This window comes from Meriones unguiculatus, chromosome 20 (assembly GCF_030254825.1).
Source record: "Meriones unguiculatus strain TT.TT164.6M chromosome 20, Bangor_MerUng_6.1, whole genome shotgun sequence".
Lineage (NCBI taxonomy): Eukaryota > Metazoa > Chordata > Mammalia > Rodentia > Muridae > Meriones > Meriones unguiculatus.
Window position 1 is genome coordinate 45,258,596 of NC_083367.1, and position 6,745 is coordinate 45,265,340.

Sequence of the window (6,745 nt, forward strand, 5' to 3'; positions counted from 1 at the left end):
TACGCAGCCACATTCTGCCCCCTGGTGGCCGTAACTGTTCCTACATGTAGAAGACACTGGTGCGTTTTATTTAGTAATAAGCAGACTTCGCGTTAGAATCCACAGTCAGGGGAGAGGTGGCCTGGGGAAGGTGGTTGGTAGAGAGGCCACTGTCAGAGCGTGGGCGCGTGGCTGGAGCTATCCTCCTGCGGGAATCAAACAGCGGCCAAGAGGGAGCCTGGTGTCTTAACCCGTGCAAACAGAGTGCTGTCACAGAAAACCTCCTCATTTCTGCTTCACGTTGAGCATACCCATTTAAAGCACGCTGCTGCTAGTTACCATCACCTACAAATAACGGTATTTTTTTTTTTAATCATTTCGTGAATCTGGCAGCTCCCTCACACTAGATAGTGTTACTCTTGAGGCCACGAGGTTATACGAGCGTGGAGTGGGAAATATTCGGTAAGGGCTCCTGTTCACCTCACCAGCAGGTAAGAGCCGGGGCTGGAATGAAACGCCCCATTCCATCAAGGCGTGCACTTCCTGGGGCACAGCCTGACTGTGTGTGAGACACTGCCGCTGATTGTCCTGGGGCGCGTAGTGACAGGAGCTTGGGTAAGCTCGGGGCACTCAAACCACACGCAGGAAAGAGCCTAGCGGACAGGGCACCCAAAGGGCATCCACGGAGATGCTTTGATACAAACATGATCTGCAGGGCCCCGGGCTCATCTTCTCTATCCAGAGATCCCTGGGGATTCGGCTCCAGGACCTCCACGGGCAGTCAAGCTCTCCGTCTTCTTCTATGTGCTACGGCTGGTCTCAAGGTTTGTAACACAGAATACAGCGTAAACGGTATCCGAGCAGGTACCGAACAGCATCCTCCCGGAAAGGTGACAAGAAGGCGGGCTCAGGCAGAGGAAGGGTTTCCTGCCCCGCACATCTCCGGTTGGCTAAAGCCGCAGACAGGGTAGGGTAAGCATGCTTTTCTCCCTTCTCACGTCACTGCTCTTGTGGCTTTGACCGTGGGCAAGATCTGTGGCTTGCTCCTAGGCAGGATATGGCAACGCTGATGATGGGTGCACATCGTGGTCAATGATGGGCCGTCACGTGACTGCGTTACAGAAGGCAGCCGTGCCCAGCTAGCTGGAGAGTCTGGCTTTAAGGCGGCAAGAGGGAAGTCCTGGTCAGTAACAGCAAGATCCGGCTTGCCGACGGCTGTGACCAGTCGAGACTTGCAGGGGACCCAGGCCTGCCAAGCGGCCACTGACTCTCCAAGCAGAGGACCGGCCCAGTGGGGACTGTGAGATAATAAAGGTGAGATGTTTCACGCCAGGGTGCTAATTATTACGTTGTTATAGTGAATGTTTATCATTAACAAGCGATTGTTAACGTTTATGTTAATAATTGTTATACTTAATGATCGAAATTAGAACAATTACCTTTAAAATTTCTAAATTTGGGCCCTGCAAGATGGCACAATGGGTAAAGGCACTTGAACGTCAACCTGGTGACTTGAGTTCGAAACCCAGGACCCTCACAGAGGTGGAAGGAAGTAACTGGCTCCACGGAGCTTTGGTTTGACTTCACACGTGTCCACATCCTCCTATCAGACACACATACATACAGACACACACATATACACACGCACACACATGCATGCACACACACAAACGTGTGTCCCAATAATTACACATTTTAAAAATTAAAAATTTATACGCTTGACTCTTGTGTATTAGTCTTTGGCTGCTTTCAAGTTGATCCTTACAGACGTTGTGAGGGTGGGAGGCGAGGGTGGTGATTGAACTCGCAGAGATCCACCGTCCTTTGCTTCCCAAGCTGGGGAGTTAAAGATGCATATCATTACACTCAGCCTGGCACCCACGGATTTACACTGGGACCAAATCCGCCCCCCCCTCCCACCTCCGACTCTCTCTGGATTTTCTGTTTACCAATTTACTTGTTTCTCTTTATGGCAATGCATGCTGTTTAATTACTGTAGCTTTACAATAATTCCTGAAACCAGTAGTGCATAACAGTACAGAACCCCCAGTTCTGTACTAGTTCCAGGAGCAGATTTAGCACAAAGTAACAATCGTTCTTCTGCCTCATTGTCCCCAGCTGAAAGCCATCAGTGACCTCCTGCCTTCAGAAATTTAAAGTTATTTGTATAATTATTGCATATTGATAGAAATTTCTTATTTTGTATTGTGTGTTGATAGAAATTTAAGGTTATTTTGTGTAAATTTAATTTATTTTGCATTGTACGTTGATAGAGATTTAAGGTTGTTTTGTGTAACTATTGTATAGTAATGGAAACTGAAGGTTATTTTGTTTGACTAGGTGATACACTGTACATAAGCAGCTCATTTAAATGTGATGTAAAGTTCTAGTCTTATGGTTCACATATTATCGTGTATAGATTGTTATTGTTAAAGGAAAGACTTTTTTTTAACAAAAAGAGGGATATGAAAAGAGGGATATGAAGTGGAAAATTCTGGTTTCTTAGAAGACTCAGCTGAGTCATGCGATGTTTTGCTAGAAGCTGTCTAGAGGGCACGTGACATTTTGCTGTGAGCTGTTTCATGCGAGGGATATGGCTTTGGCCAGCTGAGACCATCTGTGGCTGACTCTGAGGAGAGGAGAGACATAGAAGCCCTCAGACAGTAAAACATCGCTTTTTGGACTGATATCACTGCGCCGATCTTCATGCTTCAACACTTGGCTTCACAGAGGGAAACATTCCAAGGAACTTCTCAGGGCAATCAAATTGAGTCCTGTGGCTTTTGCTGACTTGTCCTGACCTTCTGTTGGCCTTTGGACTGGACTGCTGGTATCTGGACAACAAAGAGTGGACTCATCCCAAGAAACTACTTCTAAAAAGGTTTGCAACCCCCTTTACCTGATACCCTTCTTTCTCCCCCACCTCTGGTCGGTGGGTGGAAGGGAGATAGAAGTATTTAAGAGCCCTAAATAGCTTTTCTGATCCTCCATCTGTGGTGGAGCCTCCACCAAAATGCAGATTTTTGGGAAGATCATTATGCTCGAGGTTGAACACTTCGACACTATAGAAAATGGAAAGGCCAAGATCCAGGATAAGGAAGGAATTCCTCCTGCTCAGCAGACTGACCTTCCCTGGGAAGCAGCTGGAAGATGGCCGTACTTTGTCTGACTACAACTTTCAGAAGGACTCCACCCTCCATCTTGTGTTGAACTTTGTCTTGGTGCTAAGAAAAGGAAGAAGTCTTACACCACTCCCAAGAAGAATAAGCAGAAGAGGAAGAAGGTTAGGTTGGCTGTTCCGAAATACTGCAAGGTGGATGAAAATGGCAAAATCAGTCTGCTCCGTCGAGAGTGTCCTTCTGATGGATGTGGTGCTGGAGTTTCCATGGCTGGCCGCCTTGACAGACATTACTGTGGCAAGTGTTGTCTGACTTACTGCTTCAACAAACCGGAGGACAAGTAGTTGTGTGTGAGTTAATAAAAAGAAGGAACTGAAAAAAAAAAAGAACCCTAAATAAAGTAGGTTAGGTGAAAAAAATCTAAGACTACAGAAGTCTGTTCCAAGGTCTGTCACAGCACAAAAACAGAGTGGCAGGAGAAAAAGGACCCTGAGGAGGAGCTCATGGGACAAGAGGAACCTAGGGGATGTGATCACTGGTTCTCAGGCAGGAGGGGTGATCTAGCTCATGTAAGCCGCTGATAGATAGGAGGGAGACAGCCAGCTTGCGGGAAATGGTAGGGAAGTTCACTGGTGATACAGTGCCTGGCTGAGCTGGGCTCAACATAATGGAAGGCCGGAAATGGAGGACAACTTCAACCCCATTGGGGACACTGTCAGGTTGGAGGGATGGAGACTAAATGAAGGACACTAGGTGAAGTCAGCAGAAGCCCCTGGCATGCCACTGACAGATCCTAAGGAGAGTGGGGCTTGGCTTCAGGGCGCGCAGAGGAAGCTGAGGAGATGACGGCTGATGTCCTGAAGCAAATGGTAAGATGGGACCTAAAGCCAAATGGTAGTGGCATTGCAGAAGCAGGTAGATCTCTGAGTTTGAAGCCAGCCTGGTCTACAAAGTGAGTTACAGGACAGCCAGGGCTACACAGAGAAACCCAGTTTAAAAAAAAAAACAAAAACCTAATCAGTCAACCAACCAACCAACCAGATGGTTGGGACCTCGGGCAGGTATTGCAGACCTGGATATTGGAACGCCGAGAGGGCCTTCAGCACCAGGAAAACAAACCATAGAGCCTGAAAGCAGCACATGCAGGAGTTCCCTAGGGTTATATCTGTGTTCTTGGTGTAATAATAAGGAAAGGTCAGGGGCTGGAAAGATGGCTCAGTGATTAAGAACACTGCTGTTCTTCCAGAGGACCCAGGCTTGATTCTTGGCACACACACATGGCGGCTCATAACCACCTGTTCTCCGATGCACTCTGGATTCCTAGGGCACCAGGCACTTGTGTGGTGCAAGGAATATTTGTAGGCAAAAATACCCACACATACGAGTGGGGTTCACCTCCTCATCGACAGCAGGACCTAGAGAGCTATACATCTGCCTCTATCCAATGGGAGGGGGTTATTCTTAGGTATTAGATGGGAAGAGAGGAGGGAAGGAAGGTTGGGAAAACTGAAGAAGCAAGTTGCAGGGGCTTGGAAGACATCATTTTACAACCTGGAATAGATGCAGGTGTTCCTTCTTGGGTTCATCTACCCTTTGTACTGAAGTGTTGCAGAGCTGGCTGCTACATAGTCAAGCTCCTTATTGGGCGCAAGGGGTCCTGGATGACAGGACCCTCTGCACACACACGCTTGGGGGCCTGATTCCACCACAAGACTGAGCGATGATTCTGAGCAGTGACTGGGAGGGAAATCCCTCTCATATACATGAAATGTTTCCATAACCTGTTCAGACCGCCCCGTCCCTTTCCTCTTTAGAGGTTGCCAGCAACCTTTAAATAAACCAGAACTCTAGAAGACATATTAAAACACGGTGTGCTCGGGGCCCCTGCCCTTCAGCTGGCCCCGTGCAAAGGGAGTCTCACAGGATCCTGTTCCAAGCTGTGGTCCCGACTCTTGTTCTGACCCTTTCATTCAGGACTCTAAACAGCCGCACTGAGCTCACACACTTTGCAGATGGCTGAGTGTTTCATAATTCAGGAAGCCACGGAATTTCCGAGAGCAGTCGCTTCCCCATGGCCCAGTTATGCTTCAAGGCTTCCTTACCTAATGCTGTTGCAGTTGTGGTCCCCATTCCTGTCTTTTATAGGCCCTTAAGAGATTTTTAGAAAGTGCATTTTTTTTTCAGTCAATTGAACTTTTCCTACCAAAAAAAAAAAAAAAACCCTTCAGAGTTGATTATTTCGTTCTCTTACTGGAAACAGAACAATACAGGCAACCATTAGTTAGAGGTATTCCCCCCCCCCCCCGGGGGAAGAGATGCTTAATCACTTTCCATTAAAGATGAGTTACTAAATTCCAGAGTATAAATAGCAAAAGACAGAGTGTCTGTGCAGTCCTGTTCTCACCTAGTTCATTTCCCCACATCACCTCCTGGGCTTCCTTTGCCTCCTGGAGGAAATCACCATGCGATCACACAGACATTTTGAATCTTGAAAGCTTGAATAAGCTCATGATCTCGGGACTGTCTAGTTTCAAAACACTCAGGGCCAGTGAGAGGGCTCGGCGGGCAAAAGTGATCTCCTCAAAAGCCCGAGATCCTGACAGATTTTTAGGAGCCCGCTGTGGGAGAAAAGCACCAGCTCCTGAAAGGTGTCCTCTGACCTTCACAGAACGCAGGCCTCATGTTACAGAGCGCCTTCTCTCTCTCTCTCTCTCTCTCTCTCTCTCTCTCTCTCTCTCTCTCTCTCTCTCTCTCTCTCTCTCCCACCCGCCTCACACACACACACACAAATAGTGAACCGAATAAAAACTAGGTAAGCAAACCAAAACAAAAAACGGGCGGGGGGGGGGGGGGGGTGGCGGGGACGAGAGATGGCTCAGCACTGCTGCTGCACGGGACCACAGTTTGGTCCCCAGCACCCACATCAGGATGCTCACAAACTGCCTATCCCTCCAGCTCCAGAGGATTCCAACGCCCTCTTCCGGACTTCGAGAACCTTGTGTTCACATGCACGCTTGTGCCCGCGTGCGAGTGTGCACACACACAATACATAAAAATCAATCTAAAAATCCTCTCATTGCAAGTATCACATCCATTTTGTGTGGATTAGGACTTTGAGTTAAAAATGACCTCGCCGCTCGGCAGGGGCAAAAGTCCTACTCATGTAGAATCTTGCCGCATTCCTTCCCGGGCACTGCCTTGTATATTTAAAGTTGTAGCCGCTGCCTTTTCTGTTGCCTAGATAAAATGCCCGGATGAGAGCAACTGGAGGGAGGAGGGGTCCCAAGAGGGAGTGCATCCCTCTCGTGGGGGAGTCCTGGAGCAGAGGCCCCAGGCTGTGCCCTGAGGCCCGCGAGCCTGAACTCCTGCAGCTGCTGCCAGCCTTGTCGCCTCTCTTTGAATGAAGTCGCTTGCTGCTTTGCAGATCCCTGTGAGCTCCTCTTCAGTTGTGGACTAGGCGGAGGCCGAGAACCTGGAGTACCTGCCTCTGACCTTGTGTAGCACACCCATCCTTTTAAGCAGTAAGTAGTCCTTAATCACTCTAGAAAACTTGGAAATAAGCGTGAGAAAAAAACAAACCGTGTCACCCAAAGTTAAGTTGGCTCCCCCAAAATGACCTTCAACCTACCCGCAAGGAAGCTCCTATT

The 6,745-nt window shown here is 48.3% G+C and overlaps 1 pseudogene; it reads left to right on the forward strand.

Moving 5' to 3' along the window:
* Window positions 1-1,012: 1,012 nt before the first annotated feature.
* On the forward strand, window positions 1,013-4,105 carry LOC132649509 (ubiquitin-ribosomal protein eS31 fusion protein-like; annotated as a pseudogene).
* Window positions 4,106-6,745: the final 2,640 nt, after the last annotated feature.